This window comes from Podarcis melisellensis (genome assembly GCF_964234715.1).
Source record: "Podarcis melisellensis genome assembly, chromosome: 11".
In the NCBI taxonomy this organism is placed as follows: Eukaryota; Metazoa; Chordata; class Lepidosauria; order Squamata; family Lacertidae; genus Podarcis; species Podarcis melisellensis.
This window is the reverse complement of record NC_138543.1, coordinates 20255390-20279045: the sequence shown is the minus strand read 5'-3', so window position 1 is coordinate 20279045 and position 23656 is coordinate 20255390. Positions and strand designations below refer to the sequence as shown.

At 48.4% G+C, this 23656-nt stretch overlaps 1 long non-coding RNA gene across 1 annotated transcript; it reads left to right on the top strand.

The window, feature by feature from the left end:
- The first annotated feature begins 9541 nt into the window (after positions 1-9541).
- On the top strand, positions 9542-23656 carry LOC309380688. The gene is made up of 3 exons (XR_014173032.1): positions 9542-9628; positions 10228-10378; positions 22377-23656. It is a non-coding gene; the product is annotated as an uncharacterized lncRNA (long non-coding RNA).

Here is a 23656-nt window from a genome sequence, read left to right as displayed (position 1 = left end):
CTTCCAGGTAGGGGTAGCCCAGAGGCAGAACAGGCGCCTTAAGAAAGCGGGAAATTTCGGCAGGTGAGGCTTCTATGGCCCAGCTGTTAAAGGTGCAGAAGCCCCATTGGATCTGGCCACTCTCCTCCCAGGTAAGGGATGTGCATAGGTCTACAGCCCCATACCTTCCAACATTTTCCCGATGAAAATAGGGGTGACCTCTTGCATTATTGTTTGTTGAATTTATATACCGCCCTATTCCCCAGGGGTCTCAGGGCAGTTCACATAATAAAATCAAGATATAAAAGCACAAAATAAATAATAAAAATAAAAACAACAACCCAATAGGTAAGGTAAAGGTACCCCTGCCCGTACGGGCCAGTCTTGACAGACTCTGGGGTTGTGCGCCCATCTCACTTAAGAGGCCAGGGGCCAGCGCTGTCCGGAGACACTTCCGGGTCACGTGGCCAGTGTGACATCGCTGCTCTGGCGAGCCAGAGCCGCACACGGAAACGCCGTTTACCTTCCCGCTGGTAAGCGGTCCCTATTTATCTACTTGCACCCGGAGGTGCTTTCGAACTGCTAGGTTGGCAGGCGCTGGGACCGAGCAGCGGGAACGCACCCCGCCGCAGGGATTCGAACCGCCGACCTTTCGATCGGCAAGTCCTAGGCGCTGAGGCTTTAACCAACAACCCAATAGCCCCCCCCAAAAAAACACATTTAAAAAGGGCATATTATTATTATTATTATTATTATTAATCCTCCCTCCCGATCTGGGCAGCTTCCAACATATATATAAAAAAATAAAAACATTTATTTATTTATTTATTTTAAAAACTTCCCTATACAGGGCTACCTTCAGATGTCTTATATGGTTACTTATAACCTTGGCTGGGGGGTGGGTGCATTTTGCATAACTCCATACACTCCAATGAAAATAGGGACCTCTTAAGGGAAAGTGGGACATTTCAGGATCAAAACAGAAACCAGGGTTTGGTGGCTTCCATGACTCAGCTGTTAAAGATGCAGGAGCCCCTTTGTGTATGGTCACCCTACGTAAAAGGTAAAGGGACCCCTGACCATTAGGTCCAGTCGCGGACGACTCTGGCGTTCCGTGGTCATCTCGCTCTATAGGCCAAGGGAGCCAGCATTTGTCCACAGACAGCTTCTGGGTCATGTGGCCAGCATGACTAAGCCGCTTCTGGCAAACCAGAGCAACGCACGGAAACTGTTTAACTTCCTGCCAGAGCGGTACCTATTTATCTACTTGCACTTTGACTTGCTTTCGAACTGCTAGGTTGGCAGGAGCAGGGACCGAGCAACGGGAGCTCACCCCGTTGCAGGGATTCGAACTGCCGACCTTCTGATGGGCAAGTCCTAGGCTCTGTGGTTTAACCCACAGCGCCACCCTACTCCCAGGTTGTTGTTGTTGTTGTTGTTAATTTGTATCCCACCCTCCCCACCCGAGGCCAGCTTCAGAGCGGCTAACATCATAAGGTAAGGGATGCGCATAGGATTCCAGCCTGGGACATGGACAAGGCTTTCCCCTGCCCCTCTGGATTAGTTCAGAATTTGTAGATTACCTCAGGAGTCCTAGTTTAAGGATGACAAGCGGGGCAGTTGCCAGGGCCCACCGCTAGTGTCTGTCCTGCGCCCCACCCCTCTTACTGGCGGCCTAGTGATCTGAGCAGCACCAGACTGCTGAAGCTAGCTGGTATTTTAATTCCCCACTGTTCAGTTTCCCTGGTGTAGCATCAGCCTGGGGCACTGTAGGAAATGAAAATGCAGTGTGTGTGTGTGTGTGTGTGTGTGTGTGTGTGTGTGTGTGTGTGTGTGATGGTGCTGCTGCCCACCACAGACACAGAAGCGGGGGTACCATGCCACAAGTTGTCCAACCACGCCCCCCAAAAGCTGGCTCTGTGACAAGATTCAGTAAATAACAACAAGGTCACAATGAATGACGAGGCACTTAACCGCAGTCAAACTAGCATTGTATTGATTGAATAGATCTTTTAATGGTTGGGAGCTGAAAGTGGTTTGTCCTTTTTTTTTTTTTAAGGCACACATACTGTAGCAAATGGCTTTTATAGAATTATCTGCTGCTGGGTGTAATGATTTTGTCTCTGCGCTACATCAAAATGGAGACAGCGCTCAAAAATAGTGTTGCAGCCCAACCCTACCCATGTTTACTCAGAGGCAAATCCCACTGATGGGACCTGTTCCCAGGTAAATTTGCAGCCTCAGATTTATATATGCAACATTGCTGGAATTACCTAGATAATACAATAACTGTAACTCAATGCCATAAAGCAGGTTGAGGAACCCACCACCTTCCAGATGTTGCTCCTATTTTCCGCAACCAGCATACCCAGAGGTCAGAGATGAGGGGATCTGGAGTCCAGAAACTTCTGAAGGACTGCAGGTTCCCATCCCTGCCCTAATTTATATTCTTAATCTGTTCAGTTACAGCTTCAGTTCTAGGAACAGGATTATAGTAGAAGAGGAGGACATCCTTAGTTTTCACTGCACGTAATGGGTGTGTGAGGATTGATTACCATAATAACCAGTAAGGCTCATGGTGGATGCTTGAAATGGATGCATAGGTTAGCTCCCTGCCTGCAACCTGCAGGTTGCACACAGATGTTGCCACATGCAGAACTGGTTCTGTTGCTTGTATACGACTGTTAACATTCTAGAATGCAGGTTTGCAGAAGTATGCAAATAGCATGCAAATGACATCAGTTGTACATGACCCACAGGAAAAGTAGCCAGTGTATCGAGCAATATCAAGCAGATGGTTATATGAACCGTGCATTCCAATAAATGAGTGTTTTCATCCTCCCAAAATGAATGCAACTTATAAGCAATTGCAAGGTTGTTGGTATTTTGGATTAAAGTCCCAGAGTGAGTAGTTCGCTTTTAAAAATGAACTCCCTAGATATCAAGACTGTGACTAGAAAATGCCCACGTTCAGCCTTTTGTTGCTGTTGTTGTTTAGTTGTTTAGTCGTGTCCGACTCTTCCTGACCCCATGGACCAGAGCACGCCAGGCACTCCTGTTTTCCACTGCCTCCTGCAGTTTGGTCAGACTCATGTTTGTAGCTTCAAGAACAGTGTCCAACCATCTTGTCGTCTGTCGTCCCCTTCTCCTTGTGCCCTCCATCTTTCCCAACATCAGGGTCTTTTCCAAGGAGTCTTCTCTTCTCATGAGGTGGCCAAAGTATTGGAGCCTCAGCTTTTCCAATGAAAATAGGGACGTCCAAAGGAAAAGTGGGATCAAATCAGAAACCAGGATGGCTTCTGTAAATCCAGGACAGTCCCTGGAAAATAGGGACACTTGGAGGGTCTGTTATATCACTTTAAAATACATAACAACTTCCTCCAAAGCATCCTGGTAACTGTAGTTTGTTAAGGCTGCTGTGACCCTCATAGAGAAGAAAGCATGGAGCTGTGAGGAGCCGCTGAAAATGTTCTTCTTTGTGCACTTGCCATTCAGTTATCATGGATGGCTAGCACTGATTCAGTGGGCATTCCTTACTAACAAGGAAGAATCTGTAGAACTAAGCCAAGGCCATCTCAAAGAGGCTGGTCACTTACCTTATGAGAAGGCCCCATTGTATACAATGGTGCTTACTTCCAGATACATATGTTTGAACTGCACAGTAAGGATGACTCCTCATAATATTATCCTTTAAGAACACAAATCCATTGTGTTGTGGGGTTTACATCAATACTTCAGCTGTATTTGAATGTTATGTTGAAAGGTCCCTAAGGAAATTTCCTCTTCCCTTTTTCAGATTTGCAAATCAAACTCTATTTGCTTTATTTGAAAGATCTTTGCATCCAAAGAGTACCACACAAATTTGCAGAACTAGAAGTCAGAGGTGTTTGTGTAAATAATAAGGCCCTAAACGGCCTCAGCCCAGTATACCTGAAGGAGCATCTCCACCCCCCATTGTTCAGCCCAGACACTGGGGTCCAGCGCCAAGGGCCTTCTGGCGGTTCCCTCACTGCGAGAAGCGAGGTTATAGGGAACCAGGCAGAGGGCCTTCTCAGTAGTGGTGCCTGCCCTGTGGAATGCCCTCCCATGCTTTGGCACTCAGCCTGAAGGGAGTGGGCAGGGGGGGTGCATTGACAGTTGGAAGGCAACGCCCGGAGAGCAGGAGGAGAAATGCATCTGGAGCAAATAAGATATGCAGGTTTGACTGATAAGCGAAAGGAGTGCACTGCCAAAATGCTCTGGCAACACCCAATGAGGCCATAAGGCAAAGGGGGGAATATGATATGATACGTTACTGGTGGTGGGGTGGTTGGGAGGTGCTGCTAGGGTATAAAAACTGCTTGCTTACGTGTTTTAGGGCCCCCAGCCTTTGGAAATAATTCCGCTGGTGGTCTCTGCGCAGATCACAATAAACTTTTTCTCCGAAGGAACTGAATCCCTGGTGCTTCTTTGTCACCTCTGCGTCCTGGGTAAGCGGGCAAATGGATCCCAAGTAATTAAGGCTTCAGATTTGGGGGCTCGTCCGGGATTTGCCCAAACCCATTGGACCGGAGGCCAGGCTCGACCGCGGTGAACAGCTTGGGCTGGTGCTCGCAGCTCCAAGCGCGCACCCTGCCAGTTTGTAGGGGGAGCTAGCCACACCGTCCCAAAGTGGAGACACCCGGTCAAGGGAGAAAAACGACGGCCGAGGAAAGGGACCCACAACGGGAGAAAGGTGAGCTCTAAGGGAAAGGGGCTAGAGGCTTGATCAACCTCACCTGGCCGTGGCAGTAAAAGTGCCGCCAGGAGGGTAGGAGGGGAGGACAGAGGGGAGCCTGTGTTGTGTGTGGTGTGAAAGGATGAATGTATATGTGAGGCCGGGGCTTAGCGTCCCCATGGCCAAGCGTGTGTAGGATTGTGAGTTTCTTGGCAGCGCGAGCTCGCCAAGCCACAGTCTGTAGCAAAACCGGTGTGTTTGAAGAGAAGTCCCGTATAGGAGCAGAGTATTTTGTTAGACATGGGATCTGGAGGCAGTAAATGTACCCCTTTGCAGTGTTTACTGGATAACTGGAGAACAGCTACAAAACATGACTATTGGGGTTTTAAGTTGCAGAAAGAGAGACTTAGAACTTTATGTGAAGTACTGGCTGGCCATCAGAGGGCACTCTCGACCTGCAGTTAATAGACCCCCTGTGGCAAAATATAGTTAATGTTCACCCGGACCAGATTCCTTATATTTCCACCTGGAAAACTAATGTGGGAAAAAATCCCTCGTGGCTGGAATCCTGCCGCAGTAGAATAGACCAGGGCGCCCGCCTGTGTGCGGTCAGAACGAAGCCAAAACCCCAGGTCTTACAGGACCTGGAAGAAGAAGGTGTATTGAGACCTCCTCCCCCATATGCCCCACCAATGGCAGTGCCAGGGGAGGCCAAAGATGATGAATCAGATGAGGAAAAGGGAGAGGATGAGGAGTTTAGACAGACTATTGGAAAGTTGACAAAGGGTGGAAAGAGGTGGACTGAAGAACAAAGGAAAAGAGTTAGAGATTTTGTAAATGACTTTAAGGAAGAAATAGACGTTAGTGGGCACTTAGTGAGTGCCGCAGAGTGTAAAAGGGAGCAATGGAAGAAGAAACAGAGACATTGGGAACAGGCTTGGGATAGAGCTGCCCTGCATAAGGCAGCCAAGAAACAAAAGGAGAGAGCAGAGAAGATAGCCCCCCTGCGCCGGGTTTATGACCCACCGGGACCCCCAGGGGTGAACGGGGCGCCAGCGCCACGAACATATACGGTCCAACATGTGCCTTTCTCAAGTGCAGATGTATGTAATTGGCGCAATCAGAACCCCTTTTTTGAGGAGAACCCAGCGAAAATTATAAAATTGTTTGAATGTATTGACTGGGATGAGGCGGGCCTCCCGGAAGCCTACTAATTTGATAATAATAATAATAATAAATTTTATTTGTATCCCGCCCTCCCCAGCCGAAGCCGGGCTCAGGGCGGCTAACAACAATCAAAACAATCAAACAATCAGATAATTGCACATTCTAAAAAAAAAAATAAAAAAAAAATCCTTCCAGTAGCACCTTTTTTTGTTTTTTGTTTTTGTCTTGACTATGGCAGACCAACACGGCTACCTATCTGTAACTATTCTAAAAATATTTCATTATAAAAATCAATTGAAATCAAATTAATGGCAACTGATTAAGCAAGATTCTGTGCAGGTTGCCAGAGGAGGGAGTCAGGCTGTGTCCTGACCAAAGGCCTGGTGGAATAACTCTGTCTTGCAGGCCCTGCGGAAAGATGTCAGGTCCCGCAGGGCCCTAGTCTCTTGTGACAGAGCGTTCCACCAGATTGGAGCCGCAGCCGAGAAGGCCCTGGCTCTAGTTGAGGCCAGCCTGACCTCTCTGAGGCCTGGGACCTTGAGGATGTTATTATTTGCAGACCGTAGGTGATGAGAGTTAGGGAAGTGATTCAGAATCATGAAAGCCACCAAGGACTTGTTAAACCACCTGGCTGAGGTTGGATACCGGGTATCCAAGAAGAAGGCGCAGATATGTCAACCAACTGTAAAATACCTTGGTTTTGACATCTCTCACCAACAGCGAACTCTAAGGGAGGAAAGAAAACAGGCTATTATCCAAATACCAGAGCCAAAAAACCGCAGGGAGCTCCGTGGTTTTCTGGGATCCGCAGGGTAGGATATGGATACCTAACTACAGCAGCATTGCTCGGCCCCTGCATGAGTCAACTAGGGGAACAGAGAAGGATCCTTTTATATGGGGCAGGGAACAGCAGCAGGCTTTTCAGGATCTCAAAGTGGCATTACAACAAGCCCCAGCGCTTGGCATCCCAAACCCCGAGAAGCCTTTTACCCTGTTCATAGATGAAGACCAGGGGGTAGCCAAGGGAGTTTTATGCCAGAAACTGGGAAATTGGCAGCAACCCGTTGCATACTTGTCAGAGAGGCTAACCTCAACAGAACAAGGGTTGCCCCCCTGTATGAGAGCAGTTGTGGCAGTGGCCACCCTACTCACAAAGGCAGATAAATTCACGTTCGGACAAGACACCACTTGTGTGACTCCACACGCAGTCCCAGCCTTACTTGACATGAAAGGCACCTATTTCCTATCACAAGCAAAAATGAGGAAGTGCCAGATGTTGTTATTACATCCACGCCTGAAGTTTCAGGTTACCACAGCCCTTAACCCAGCTACCTTATTACCGGTAGGAGAAGGTGAGGGACCGACCCATGATTGTGTAGAGGTCATGGATGAAGTGTATTCCAGCAGGCCTGACCTTAAGGATGAGGCAAACCCACATTGGCCTTCATGGTTTGTGGATGGGAGCAGCTTTGTTGAGGCTGGACAGCGAAAGGCAGGATATGCAGTGGTAGCCCTTGAAAACAATGTGGTTGAGGCCAGTTCACTCCCACTGGGAACCTCAGCCCAACTGGCTGAAATAACGGCACTTACCAGGGCCCTGTGTCTAGCAAAAGGGGAAAAGATCAATATTTATACTGACTCAAAGTACGCTTTCCTCACCCTGCATGCCCACGGGGCACTGTGGAAGGAAAGAGGTCTGCTCACCTCCAGAGGGGGTCAAGTGGCGCACCCTCAGGCGCTCTTAGACCTTCTGGACGCTGTCTGGGAACCTGAAGCAGTGGCAGTGATACACTGTTATGGACACAAAACTGGACCTAGTGAAGAGGCCAGGGGAAACCGCCTGGCTGACCGGGTAGCAAAGGAAGCAGCCCGGGGTTCATCCCCAACACCTTTCATTGGGGCCCTGGTACCAGAAGAAATTCTGGATAGCACCTTGAAACCAAGGTACTCTGCCCATGAGGTGGCTACTGCAGATGCTGAGGATATGGATCCCAGGATCATTGTCCCGGCAAGTAATTCAGCGGTACCATGAGTCCACCCATGTGGGACCTGATGACATGACCAAGCAGCTGGAAAAGTGTTTTTATGTGGCCAACCTTTACCAACTGGCTGCCCAAGCTTCCAGGAAATGCATGTTGTGCCAAAGGAACAACCCTAGAACTGGACACTTGGCTCCACCAGGAGTTCAGCACAGTGGGACGGCACCCATGGAGGACCTTGTTGTGGACTTTACTGAATTACCTCGATGTGGATTGTATCATTATTTGCTTGTGGCAGTATGTACGTACACAGGCGCCCAGCGGACGACCGCTCTGCTGGTATCACTCCGGACCTCTAGGCACGGCTGAAGAAGTGGATGGGAGGAGCGCCCGCCGGCAGCGCTCCCAGCGTGCCTGCAGTTTGAGTAACACCACCTGATAATGTTTTAAATTCCGAAAGAACTCTAGTGTGTATTATTTGGTGTGAGGAAGAGCCCGTGGGTATTTTGACACCAAGTGCCACCTACTCTTGTGGGTGTGTGGTAATCTACCAACCTTGGGCTCCTTCCCCGTGGGGCTTGTGTTTGCCCTCCACCCACCAAGGATATAGTCACCCCGCAGGACTAGAAGGGTTCTATTTGCATACTATAGGATTTGATCCTTGGAGGTTTCCACGACCCCTTTTATCCTGATCGCCCTGAACGCCCAGGCAGGCCAAAACCTTCCCCAGACCCTTATCATGATTAAGGAATGGTGGGAGGAACCTTGGAACCATCGGGCATGGTGGATAGGGGTGACATGTACTGCTTTGATTATATGGATGCTGTTATATTTCTGTTGGCACGAACGCCATAGGTTTTCTGGAAGGAAGCGATCCCCCTCCATCCCCTTGATGATCCTTCTCCTATTTATGGTGGGAGAATCCACTCCCAAGGCCAAATGCTTCCAGGCCTTAAATCGTAATAGCATTTTCCCCACACATGAAATGAGAAGACAGGGGGCTCAGAGTCTCTATAACAAGTGGCTTCAATTGGCAGAAAAAGTAGCCCATGTTCCTGTACAAACTTGGGAAGGAAGGATGGGATATGTCCTACTAGACAATTTCCTCCCAACAGGGTGGCTCCGGGGGCTCTTTGCTATGCTTATGGGACCTTTGCTAATTTTGCTTTTGCTCTGCTTCTGTATTCCCTGCTTTTGCAACAGATGATGCAAAAAAATGATGTCCTGAATGATGGGACCCCGTGTGATTGCCCTTATGCGAGAGTATAGGCCTATCCCTGCGAACGAACCTATGGATTAGGTTGTTCAGAAGAAGAGGAGGGAAATGAAGGGAGTGGGCAGGGGGGGTGCATTGACAGTTGGAAGGCAACGCCCGGAGAGCAGGAGGAGAAATGCATCTGGAGCAAATAAGATATGCAGGTTTGACTGATAAGCGAAAGGAGTGCACTGCCAAAATGCTCTGGCAACACCCAATGAGGCCATAAGGCAAAGGGGGAATATGATATGATACGTTACTGGTGGTGGGGTGGTGGGGAGGTGCTGCTAGGGTATAAAAACTGCTTGCTTACGTGTTTTAGGGCCCCCAGCCTTTGGAAATAATTCCGCTGGTGGTCTCTGCGCAGATCACAATAAACTTTTTCTCCGAAGGAACTGAATCCCTGGTGCTTCTTTGTCACCTCTGCGTCCTGGGTAAGCGGGCAAATGGATCCCAAGTAATTAAGGCTTCAAGCCTCTTGAATCTGGTGTTAGAGGGGATATTTCGCCGTTGTTCATAGGGAGAAAAGATAGAAGAAATTTACAAGGAACAGTAAGCCACTGTTCATTCCTCACCTACCTCATTCCAATTATGTTGTTTCTTTTAAAAAGTAGATTTCTAAAGGACAATAATAGCTCTGATTCTTCCATGCTCAGAATCTAGGTGTCTTCTGCCTTCTGAAGTGCCATTATTCTCTGTCCTTTTTGAATCTGAACATGCAGTACCATAACTTTTCCAACAGGTTTGAATGCCTGCATAGCCTCAGATTTTCTGTAGAAAAATAGCTTATTCAGAGACTGGGAGTTGAAAACCTGACCCGAACATATTATGTAACCTCTCTAAATCTATCCAAGGAGTGTGTCCACAGGTTACTTTAGAATGGCAGAATGGCCCTTTTCAGAGGCTCTAGTGGTTAAGGTTACTGTAGTAACATTACTCCAGATCTTTTCTACAGGTTATCCCTGACACAATATACCCTTTATTTCTCTGGAAACTGAGTGCATGAATAGCTATCAAGCTCATTTGTTACGAGATACTGTGCGCTTCCATTAGATAATTCATTAGCTAAATAGCTTGCTGTTTGAATCTCTCGGCACATCTCCAGTACTTTTTTTCAACACTGTCTTCTGTGTTTTCTTTTTGTGACAAAGGATCCAGATTAACAACATGAGCACAGAGAGAAAGAAGAACTGTCCTCAACCAACACAGAGGAAAAGACGTTCATAAAGGCGGTAACTTTATACCGCTTGTTGTGTTTGGACCTAGACGGCAAAGCGGATCGATGCAACTCTCTCCCGCAAGGTAGGTGGGGGCCTTTCCTCTGCTAAAGTCCTGTCACCTCATTCTAACCTATGACAGTGGTCAGAGCGGCTGGACCTGTGACAAATTGTTTTCTTCTCCTTACAACAGTTCCTGCTGGGCCCGAGGCAAAGTTGCCACAAGAGGAATATTGGGCAACAGCTTTTTGTTTCTAGCCCACTCCCTCATTGATTAACGACCCCAGCATAAAAAGATGCCATCGCAGTCAAACAGCCAACGAAAGTAAACAGAAGATTCAGAATTAAAATAATCATATTCTAGGCTGCATCAACAGAAGTACAATGGTACCTCTAGCTGCAAACAGGATCCATTCCAGAGGCCAGTTCGCAACATGAAAAGAGCACAACCAGAAGCGCCGTATCTGCGCAGGTGCACGGCACGATTTGGCGCTAGTGCGCATGCGCGAAGTGCAATTTAGCGCTTCTGTGCATGCGTGAGTGGCGAAACCCAGAAGCAAGCCTTTCCGGTACTTCCGGGTCGCAGCAGGACGTAACCTGAAAGAACGTAACATGAAGCAATCTTAATGTGAGGTATGACTGTACAGTGGTACCTCGGGTTACTTATGCTTCAGGTTACAGACTCCGCTAACCCAGAAATAGTACCTCAGGTTAAGTACTTTGCTTCAGAATGAGAACAGAAATCGTGCTCTGGCGGCGCAGCAGCAGCAGGAGGCCCCATTAGCTAAAGTGGTGCTTCAGGTTAAGAACAGTTTCAGGTTAAGAACGGACCTCCAGAACGAATTAAATACTTAACCCGAGGTACCACTGTATAGTGTCCAAACAAGGGAAGTAATAGTACCACTCTATTCTGCCTCGGTGGGACCACACCGGGAATACTCTGTCCAGTTCTGGGCACCACAGTTTAGGAAGGTGGTTGACAAGCTGGAATGTGTGCAGAGGAGGGCAACCAAGGTGATCAAGGGTCTAGAAGCTAAGCCTTATGAGGAACGGTTGAAGGAGCTGGGTATGTTTAGCCTGGAAAAGAGGAGACTGAGAGGAGATACGCTAGCCATCTTCAAATATCTCTAATGCTCAACTGCATCAGAATGGGTGCAGGTGGTGCAAGCCTTGGCCCCAAGGCAAAGATCTTCAGGGCAGTTTGCCCATCCTGGCCGTACCTCCTCTCCAATTGCCCTCTTTTGGCACTCCGGCGCTGCCTCTTCTTTGCGTTTGTTTCCTCCCCTGCCCAAACATGCTTTGCCAATAGCCCAATCAGGATGTGAGGGCCTGCCCAATTCACCCCTTTATTCAGGATACACTCAAAGGCAATACACCCCCCTAAAATTTACCAGTCAATTATGGGCCTAGTATGAAATCTGAGCTGAATGAATGCATGTCTAATAGGAGGGGATATTCCTGCAGCTAAGGAGCCCTTTTATGTTGCTTTAATTTCAAATATACCAAACCGAGGACATGGAATCCTTCACATTGTTGCACTGGACCCCAGTCTCAGAGTGGTGTGAGATCCCAGGGGTCCCAGGCACTTAGCCAAGGGTTTGTGTTTCTTCAGAATGAGGCACAGTGGAATCTCTGGTGTCCATATGATATATGATTTATTTGCCCATATATACAACTGAATGGAAGTGAGAGCTGGACCATAAAGAAGGCCGATCGCCGAAGAATTTATGCTTTTGAGTTATGGTGCTGGAGGAGACTCTTGAGAGTCCCCTGGACTGCAAGAAGATCAAACCTCTCCATTCTTAAGGAAATCAGCCCTGAGTGCTCACTGGAAGGACAGATCCTGAAGCTGAGGCTCCAATACTTTGGCCACCTCATGAGAAGAGAAGACTCCCTGGAAAATACCCTGATGTTGGGAAAGATGGAGGGCACAAGGAGAAGGGGACAAAAGAGGATGAGATGGTTGGACAGTGTTCTCGAAGCTACCAGCATGAGTTTGACCAAACTGCGGGAGGCAGTGGAAGACAAGAGTGCCTGGAGTGCTCTGGTCCATGGGGTCACGAAGAGTCGGACACGGCTAAACGACAACAACAAAATATACAACTGAGTCTACAAAGGAGGGGCTCACAGCATCAAGACCCCAAGTGGGTCATTCTTCTCCCATAGCCACCACCTTGGAGTCAAGAAGAAAGCAGACCAGCTGCCCAGCCTGCAGTCTTCTAGCTTCTAGCTCACATCACTCAAAACTCCCAACTGTAGCCTTTGTCTTTCTAACTTTGTTCTCTGGCACAGAGGCACTTCCTTTGTTACCTTAATGGCCCATGCTTAGAGCGCCATTACCTCACCAGGAAGCTAGCCTGGCTGTTCCAGGAATTGAATTCGTACTGGATCTAGGAATTAGAAGTGGGCTCAAGGCATGCAGCCTACCCCCACCAACTCATAACAATATATTCAAAGCTCATTTGGGCATCTTCAGAAAAACAGTAAACAAAAAACATACCGGATCTTATGGCCAGAAATATCCTGAGATGACACAGGGGAAAGTTAAGGACTGTACGTCAAACGACAGTATCGGTCAGTGTTCTGGAGGAAAGGCTCATGAACAGTCTAGTTCCTTGGAGGAAGGGTGGGATACAAAATATGGCAAACACTACGAGCAAGAGCAGAAGATTCATAATGGTGTAGCAAATGTTTTTATTGTCCTCTGATGTGTAGGATTAGGTTATTGCCAGGCAACAGAAGGATCCCATAGCGTATCTGTCACGGCCACCCAGGACGGGTCCCAGCTCACAAGAGACCTCACTCCGTTGCAGTTTATTTACAGGAAAAGTTTATTGAAGATTTCTGCTTCTCGCACAGTTCAGCATCGTGGCCGTACGTCTGTCACGTTAGACCGCTGAAGTCCCCTCTGACTCCTCCCCTCTTCCACACCAACTTAATAGCCTGGCTCTAGACCACCTCTTCCTCTCCTTTCTTTTCCGCAGGGTCTTCCTGCCCCCCTGGGTTCCCTCTCTCCGTGACTCGCCTGAGGCTGAATCCTCTGCCGCCTCTTCCCCCCTCCTTCTGGCTTTAGGGCCGGGCTCCTCCCCTGAGCTCTCTCCACTTCCGCGCGCCTCTACGTTTGAACTTGGCGCGCGTACGTTGCTGCTGACCTTTCTTTCGACCGCTACACCACCCCTTGTTCTGCTCTCCACCCTTTCCGGCTGAACACCTTGCTCCAACCCCCTTTCTCTGTTCTCTCCTAATCCTGCTCCCTCCGAGAGGCTGACGACTCCACCCCCTTTACTCCGTTCCGGCTGAGACGCCTCTTGCTGCGTCTGTCTTCCACTGGGCTCCTCTCCGCTTCTCCCTTCTCCTCCCTTTTGCTTGATTAAGGTAACCCCCTTTTGAGAATCCTCTGACTCGCTGCTCAGACTCGTGGATTCCCTCAGAATTCCGTCATCTTCTTCCTCATCCTTCTGCCCCTCCTCCCACTCGCTCTCCGTCTCCTCTGTCATCTCCTCCTCTCTCCCAGAAACCCTGACATCCATCCCCCCCTCGAAGCCCCCCCTTCCCCCCTCCCGCTCGCCGGGTGCAGGTTGAGGAAAACGTGGTTCTTCCGGGGTCGGTTCAGGATACAAGTTGTCCACTTCAACGTTCTCCTCTGTCATCTCCGTATATGTGTGTTCGAACTCGGGTTCCCCACCCACAGACATCACAGTCTCTTCCTCCATCACTGCTTCTCCTGGCGCTGCCTGCCAAGGACCTACCATCCATCTCTGACTCCATGCCTCCCTTGGCTGATCCACCCACCAACAAGGGCCTGTCTCCTCCCCCCCCAGTCTCGGATCCCTGGTCGGGCTTGTTTCGGGCGTATGGCCCTCGGGTGAGGAGAAACCCTCGAACGTGCTGTCTGACAAAGTGGGCGTGAAAAGCCAATCATCAAAATACTCCTCGGGCATGGGCTTGTGCGGAAAAAGTGCATGGAACTCCTCCTTCAACAGGGGTTCGTCCAACGCGTAACCCGGCACCCAGCTATTGGCAGAGGCCGGAGTGCCTTCCCTGGCTAGAAAATATTCAACTCCCTCCTCCCCCCATCTCGAGTCCAGTATCTCTGTGACCTCGTTAAGAGGTTCTGGTCTTGGCGATTCCCCCCCCTCAGGCGCCCTCCTACGTGGCTCTGGGAGTGCTCCTGACTCTTGAAACCTGTGTGGGGTTTTGTAGGGAGTGAGCACCGACCTATGAAAGACCGGGTGCACCCTGGAACCCTCCGGAAGGGCTAGACGAAAAGCCACCGGATTGATCTTAGCCTCAACTTGATATGGCCCTAGCTGCCTGTGTCCTAACTTCTTCTTGGCCAATGACCTGGCCGGCATCGCGTGGGCTGCTAACCACACCCAGTCCCCAATCTGGATGTCCTCTCCCGCCCTCCTGTGCTTATCGGCCTGCACCTTATACGCCTGTTTTGCCAGCTCCAAATGTCTCCGCAGCTCCTCGTGCACCTCTTGCAACTCCGCTGCAAACTGGTCGGCATCTTGAGGCCCCCCCCCCTCCTGGTGCCGCAAATCTCGGGAAGGTTCTGGGATGACGGCCATTGTTCGCGAAGAAAGGCGTCACCCCGGTGGATGCGTGTTTCGTGTTGTTGTAGGCGAATTCAGCCATCGGCAGATAGTCCACCCACGCCGCAGGTCGCTGGTTGGCGTAGCACCGCAGGTACTGCTGCATGATCGCGTTGACCCTCTCCGCTTGACCGTTGGTTTGTGGATGTCTCGCCGATGTCAGGTTGATTTTGACGTGCAAGATGCCCAGAAGCTTTCGCCAGAAAGTGGAAACAAACTGGCGCCCCCTGTCGGACAAGACGGACTGCGGAAGTCCATGCACTCTGAAGACGTGATCGATGAAGAGCTTTGCGGTCTGTTCTGCCGTCGCCTTCGCAAAACCTTTAATAAACTTGCGGTAAAAATTGGCAAAGCCGATGAACCTCTGGACCTCTTTCCGATTTCGAGGGCTTTTCCAGTCCAACAGCGCTTGAACCTTAGCCCTGTCCATGGCCAGTCCCTCGTCGGACAACTTGTAGCCAAGGAAATCAACCTCTCTGACATCAAACTGGCATTTTTCCAACTTGGCGTACAGCCTGTGGTCCTTCAGCCTCTGCAGGACCTCCCTCACGTCCTTATCGTGATCCTCCGGCGATTCCGAGAAAATCAGGATATCGTCGAGAAAGCAGACACACTTCTTGTAGAGGAGACCTGCTAGCACGTGGTGCATAAATGCTTGAAAAACGTGGCTGCCATTTTGGAGACCGAAAGGCATGACTCTGTATTCGTATGTGCCCAGAGGGGTGAACATGGCGGTCTTCCACTCATCTCCTTTCCGGATGCGGATGAGATTGTAAGCTCCACGTAGGTCCAGCTTGGTGAAAATCTTGCCCCTCCTGACGGTCGCTAAAAGGTCGTCAATCTTGGGCATGGGGAAAGCTTTGGGCTTAGTCAAGCTGTTTATGAACCTGTAATCCACTATAAGCCTTTTTTGGGGCGTGTTTTTCTTCTTCACAAAGAACACAGGGCTGCCACCCGCTGCTTTAGATTCCTGGATGAAACCTCGCTTGAGGTTATGGTCTATGAACTCCCGAAGCTCTTGCATCTCGTCTTCCGACATGGAGTACAGCTTGGCAGCAGGCAGTTGCGCCCCTGGCACTAAATCAATCGCGCAGTCGTAAGGTCTGTGAGGCGGCAACTTGTCAGCTTCCTTCTCACAGAAAACCTCCAAGAAGTCCTGGTACTTGTGAGGCACTGTTTGCACCATACCCAGATGCAACTGCTGCTCGGCTTCTCCTCCCTGATCGGTCTGAAAGCAATGCTGAGCACAATACGATGAACAAAAGGTGATCTGCCGCTGGTACCACGCAACCGCGGGACTGTGCCTCTCCAGCCAACTCATGCCTAACACGATGGGTGTGTCCGATAAGTGGGTGACATTGAAACTAATAAGTTCTCGATGGTTGCCAATCTGCATCATCATGGGAGGGGTTTGCTGCACCACTTGCCCCCCCAGCAACTTCCTGCCGTCTACCGTGACCACGTTTAGAGGCGTCGTTGCAGGCAGGAGCGCCATGTTGTGCTGCTTAACGAACTGCAGTCCCACGAAGTCGGCGTTGCTTCCCGAATCGATCGTTATTGGAACCTCGAGGAGTCTCCCATCAGGCAACTGGAGTGTTGCTGTGAGCAGAACTGCCGGTCTGGGAGGCAAAGGGTCCACGCTCTGCAGTGATGCTGGGGGCTTGTCTACAGATCCGCCTGGCTGAGCCCCAGTAGCTCTGCTTCCAGCCAGGCACTGTCGTTTCCCTGAAGCTGCTCCCCTGGTTGCACCTCTGCTGTTACAGTTGCCAGTGCTGCAGTGTGCTTCTGGAGCCTCTGGGGGCACTCTTTCGCCATATGGTGCGCACTGTCACAGATGTAACACTTCCTGGTTCCTCTAGGAGGCTTCGCTTTGGCTGCACCAGGGACAGGGCTCTGGGATGGCTTCTGAGCCCTAGCACCACCAATCTCCATTGGCTCCTCGCTGTCCTTCCCCATTGGCGAGGGGTGCGCACGGCTGAAATCCCTGTGCACAAAAGGGAGAGTCCTCGCTTGCGCACGCGCTTGGGGCCCGTCCTCCTCGTGCCACGGACGTCCCTCATGTCGAATTCCAATAGCTAAAGCCCGTTGCACCACGTCTTCTAGGGTCTGGGGTCTGTCCCCCCTAGCGATCTCATCCTTGATGGGGGGGCTCAATCCCTCCCAAAAAAGATCTCTGACCGGCTTACTGTCCTTTGGCCAATCTAAGGCGGTGAGCAATGCAAAAAATTTAGAGTGGTATTGGCGCACAGTCGCTTTCCCCTGCCTCAGCCCGTGCATTTGACGGCGCGCAATGTCCACATCCACAGAGGATTGAAAACAAGAATCCATCGCTTTGATGAACGCAGTTGAATCGCGACGGGCCGGTCCATCTTCGCGCCACAGATTGCGTAGCCAAGCCCTGGCCTCCCCATGCAGGTGCGAAACAATGAACCCCACTTTCTCCTCCTCATCTTTAAAATCGTGACGGAGTAAATGCAGTGCATATACGACGTCCGCTCTGAAATTGGGATAGTCTTGCAAGTTGCCATTAAAATGCGGAACCAGGGCACCCCCCCTCCGTCCAAGCGCAATGCCCTCCGCTCTGGAACCTGGGGCCCCCGCCCTGTCCGCGTGTTCCCACCTTGCCTGCAAATCCTGGCACGTCTTCTCCAAGTCGTCATTCTTCTTCTGCGAAGCAATGACTGCCGATGTGAGAGCGGTAACCTGATCCCGCAGTGCAACCAGCTGCTCCTCAGCGCTCATGGCTGCTCCCGTTCGTGAGCTTCGCAAAAAAAAATTTTTTGCTTTCAGAGAGGGGACTTACTGTCACGGCCACCCAGGACGGGTCCCAGCTCACAAGAGACCTCACTCCGTTGCAGTTTATTTACAGGAAAAGTTTATTGAAGATTTCTGCTTCTCGTACAGTTCAGCATCGTGGCCGTACGTCTGTCACGTTAGACCGCTGAAGTCCCCTCTGACTCCTCCCCTCTTCCACACCAACTTAATAGCCTGGCTCTAGACCACCTCTTCCTCTCCTTTCTTTTCCGCAGGGTCTTCCTGCCCCCCTGGGTTCCCTCTCTCCGTGACTCGCCTGAGGCTGAATCCTCTGCCGCCTCTTCCCCCCTCCTTCTGGCTTTAGGGCCGGGCTCCTCCCCTGAGCTCTCTCCACTTCCGCGCGCCTCTACGTTTGAACTTGGCGCGCGTACGTTGCTGCTGACCTTTCTTTCGACCGCTACACCACCCCTTGTTCTGCTCTCCACCCTTTCCGGCTGAACACCTTGCTCCAACCCCCTTTCTCTGTTCTCTCCTAATCCTGCTCCCTCCGAGAGGCTGACGACTCCACCCCCTTTACTCCGTTCCGGCTGAGACGCCTCTTGCTGCGTCTGTCTTCCACTGGGCTCCTCTCCGCTTCTCCCTTCTCCTCCCTTTTGCTTGATTAAGGTAACCCCCTTTTGAGAATCCTCTGACTCGCTGCTCAGACTCGTGGATTCCCTCAGAATTCCGTCATCTTCTTCCTCATCCTTCTGCCCCTCCTCCCACTCGCTCTCCGTCTCCTCTGTCATCTCCTCCTCTCTCCCAGAAACCCTGACAGTATCAAAGAAAGCAGTAAAATATCTCAGTGCAACAAGCCTTCTTGCACTTAGGAATTTTCTTCTGTTAAAACAACAAACGGTGTGAAGCATTTTAAAGCTGAATCTAATCACAGCTACATTTCACTCTCAAGTGCAGAAATGGGTTTGCTTTTTATTCTGCCAGCTGCATTAAGAGAAACGTTCTGTGCTGCTGCGCCCAAGCCATTCAGAGCATAAGAGCATTCGCATTAGTAGCTTATCAATTTTGCATAAACTATTGTGGCTTTGTAGAGAGGGCCTTTGATGGAGACTGGCAGCAGCCACAAGAAAACAAGACTCTTCCTTCCCAGTGTGCTCAGGAAAACAGGAATAAAGACAGCAATGCAGATTCCGCTGGTTGGTAGGGTTAAATCTTTCCTTGTGGCCTTCCTCATTGGCCGCTATATCCTTCAATGTTCCCACTGTTAGACTGGGTATTTCAGCCTTTGGTAGGAGATGGAGGTATATTGGTTAGTGTGCTGGTATAGGAACAGTGGCATCTGAAGCCATATTGCAATGATCACATAGGCTATATTCAGACAGCGCTTTAGTCAATTTTCCTGATGTTTCCTTACCTGACAATTTCCACTTCCAAAAATCTAGGGGATTTCTGTGTTGTCTCCAGAAATAAATCTGTTTCCAAACCTGTTAACTCCAAAAATGGCAGGAGTAAGGTAAAGGGACCCTGACCATTAGGTCCAGTTGTGGCCGACTCTGGGGTTGCGGTGCTCATCTCACTTTATTGGCCGAGGGAGCCGGCGTACAGCTTCCAGGTCATGTGGCCAGCATGACTAAGCCACTTCTAGCAAACCAGAGCAGCGCACGGAAATGCCGTTTACCTTCCCGCCAGAGCGGCACCTATTTATCTACTTGCGCTTTGATGTGCTTTCGAACAGGTTGGCAGGAGCAGGGACTGAGCGACGGGAGCTCACCCCATCACAGGGATTCGAACTGCCGACCTGATCAGCAAGCCCTAGGCTCTGTGGTTTAACCCACAGTGCCACCCGCGTCCCTATGACAGTATTGCATTGTAATTTTATGTGGCAAAATTTGGGGTGGTATCCCAGCACCCAGTTCTTTTAAATTCCGTGTGACATGGCGGTATAGCAATCAAAAAGCCATAGTTTCATAATGCAGCACATACTGCAGTGTAAAAGGAGCATTAGAAACTAGGAGAGAAACGCTAGCATTATAACCAGCCAAACTAACACAAGAAACCCCACATCTGAATGCAGCCGTAGTTGTTTGGTGTTTTTGCCCATGTGTTTGGGATCTTCCCACAGTATCTCAACCAGATGCCATATAGTTCAAGGCATTGGTGCAATTACTTAAACCATACAGTATATAACCCATCTAGAAGGAGGAAAACTCTGATCCTAAATCTTTGCTGCCTTGTGGGTTATCTTCAGGAGGAAAAAAGGCTAAGGAGTAAACCGTACACAAATCCAGAGTGGAGTCCCTAAGATGGTTTGGTTCAACTTCACCCCGAGAGGGGCAACTTCATTGTCTCTTGAGACAGATGGACGCCAACAATAACCATCCACTAAAATTAATCAGAACTGAAAGGGGTGTTTCAGTTGGTTGTTGTTGTTGATGATGATAATAAATGAATCACTCACCCTTCAGCAGTCACCACAGGTTGGGATACAACATTTTAAAAGTCAGTATTAAAAACACTTTAAAGAAATTACAATCAAAGGAACAAGAGAACAAGAGGACTCCTGAAAACACTTATCTCAGATGTCAAAGACCAGGATAATGTCAAAACTACATAATGAAGGTGCCAGACACACCTCTGTGGGAAGGGAATTCCCAGAAAGGAAATGTGTAGAGAAGTAATTACTGAGAATTACCTTAGACATGCTTGGAGTTTGAAAGTGTTTTGTTTGTCATTCACCACAATGTTGGCAGTGGAAGAACTAAATATGCGTGGCCAGAATGTTGGGAAATGCTTAGTGACATAGTGCATCAAAGGTTATTTTTAAGGCACATTTTATGGTTATTCTGGCATTTTTATGGAAACTGAGATACCAATGGGAAAAAGCACATTGACGTCCTAGTGATTTCTAATGCAGCTCCTGTAACTATGTGTATATGACGTGGCACCAAAATACTAACTGGGAAGATCTTTTGTGCATCTATATATACAATAATGCAAGTTCTATATACAGTAATGAAAAAGCCGTCAAGCCTCTGGCATTTAAAACCTATTTCTCACATGGCTAACCTTCTCAGCACGTTGGCATTCATCCATGGAAAAACCCTTTCCCCCATTATCACGTGCCCATGCGAGAAGAGTTCATGTCAGAAATGTGGGTTAAATATGTAGACCAATATGAATATTTCATGCATAATTTCCAGTGTGCTGTTACATATTTATAAGCAGCAACCCCCATCTCTATAGCTAGGCATACCATACATACGCAGCAGCAGCATTAAAAAAAAGGAGGGGGGACCATTTCTTGGCAGATGAAGTTAACTGAAGCTGCAACCCTATGCAAGCTTATTGAGTTTTTAATGTTTTGTTGGGTGCCACCCAGAGTGGCTGGGGAAACCCAGTCAGGTGGGCAGCATATAAATATTAGTAATAAAAAATAATAAGAATAAGTGGGAGTTTCTCCTGAGTACATATGCTTAGGATCAGGCTGCTGACAGAAAATTGCAGGTGCACTGAGGGTTAAAAACAGGAGTCGACTTTAGATGTGTGTTGGCTGAGTATATTAATTGTGCAAAAGAAAGCGACATGGTATCAAAGATTTATGGAAATAGGAAGGGAAAATGGCCTGCTGGGCAATTAGCTGTGCCCCAGGGCCAAGGAAGGGTCTCTCAGCTGCTTTTCTAAGATAATCAGTTTTCCTTTGAAATGCATCAAACCCTGGGACTTCTCCGCTGAAACACAATTCCAGTGAGCAAAGAGTTATGTTACTGGGCCTTCTTTGATTTACACCCCCACCCCAATGCTTTTATTCACCCCTTCTCCATTTTTTTTTTTTAATAATATTTTTTTTTTATTTGCTTTTTTCCAAGGCCAAATACAACATCAGTTATTCAACAAAAGCGATTTTACAGAAAAGAAAAAAAAAAGTTATAAGCAAGAAAGAAATCATACTTTGCAAACAATTTTTCATGATCTACTGGACTTCCCCACATCTTCCATCCCCTGCATCTTTTTCAATAAAATAAAGTTTACAGCAAATTAATACCTTGTTTCCTGTGTTTTTGTACTTTCCTCAATTGTATATTAGGTTTAGGGGAAATATTATTAGTTCACGATTCCAACGGTCCTCAGAATAGAAACTTTACCCTAGACTTTAGTCATTTCACAATCAAAACTTAAATTCCAGCAAAATCAAAATTTGATATCTGAAGCTTGTTGTCTAAAAACTTAACAAATTCTCAACATTCACATAACTTATAATGTTTTTGTAAATAGTCCTTAAATTTTTTCCAGTCCTCTTCCACTGCCTCTTCTCCCAGGTCTCGAATTCTGCCAGTCATTTCGGCCAGTTCCATAAAGTCCATCAGCTGCGTGTGCCACTCTTCCAGCGTGGGTAGCTCCTGTACCTTCCAATATTTAGCTAAAAGGATTCTTGCTGCTGTAGTTGCATATAAAAAGAAAGTTCTATCCTTCTTTGTCACTCTCTGGCCCACAATGCCCAGGAGGAAGGCCTCTGGTTTCTTATAAAAGGTATACTTAAATACCTTTTTCAACTCGTTATAAACCATTTCCCAGAATGCCTTCACCTTCGGGCATGTCCACCAGAGGTGAAAGAATGTTCCTTCAGCTTCCTTACATTTCCAACACCTTTTATCAGACAAATGATAAATCTTTGCAAGATTCTCCATTTTTTAATGACCTGTTCTTAACACACTCTTTATATTTCCTTGCATGAAGCAACACAGGTTATTTACTTCGAACTCGACAGCTACATAATCTCCTGCTTCTCAAAGGACACCATGGCATTATTCAAGACGCAGAAAAGGATGAGAAGAATTATTCAGGAAACTGAATACCTTCTATAAATAGAAAAGGCCAGCGATCATTGACTCTTCAGGCGAAACGAAACAGCAAGGACACTTTTATCAAGGAAAAATGCTTGACAAGAGAGGCCAGCAGGTATGCCCCCGCTCTACCTACCATAAATATCTCCTCTCCTACTTCTTAGGACATCACAGTGTCTACATTACCCTGGGAACAAAGGGCACCTTGAGCAAATGTTTCTGTGCACAGGGAGCACTGAAATTCCCCTACAGCTATAGCTTTGATGTCTTTCACAAGCAATTTAAGACATTTGCATATTGGTAGGTGCTTGAAGGCTAATAACCACATAGGATTATTTTATTTAATGAATGTGGGTTGCATTGTGAGCTGGGCAGATGGGGCAACCACAGTTCTCTCAAGCATATACTTAATCCAGTAGCAATGGGTGCACCAAAGACCCACACCCACAACATGCAGATTGTTTAGGTGAAGTAGCCAAGTCTCTTAAAAAATAGTGCAATTTCTTGGTTGCGAAACATGGATCAGAGTCAAGCACACCTGGATTACAGCAGTGGTTCCCACACCTTTATCCAGACTTTCGAATGCCTCCCTCTTTTATCCAGAATATGATGGCCATCACATGGAATATGGGACAAGCTTGTTTTCTGCTGCTGTGCAAGTTGGGACATGAACCAATGGATTCAATTTAGAAGATTCCAACTAAACATCAGGAATAACTTTGACAGTAAGAGCTGTCAGACAATGGAATGGACTCCCCTGGAAGGTGGCAGTGGGCTCCCCCTTCATTGGAAATTTTTAAGAAGAGGTTGGATAGCCATCTGTTAGGGATGCCAGATTTCTGCATGGCAGGGGATTGGACTAGACCAATGTTTGAGTCTCCAGCTGTTTTCAGACTACAACTTCCATCATCCCTAGCTAGCAAGACAAGTGGTCAGGGGTGATGGGAATTGTAGTCTGAAAACATCTGGAGACCCAAGGTTGGGAAACACTGGACTAAATGGCCCTCATGGTCCCTTCCAACTCTACAATTCTATGATTCCAAATGTGAAGAGCCTCATTTTCAGAAGACACTTTTGAGAGAGAATTCCATGCCCAGGACTTCTTCCAGCAGCTGCATTAGGCATCTGAAGGCACCTCTTAACTTACATTATTTGCAGCTTACTTTTCATTCC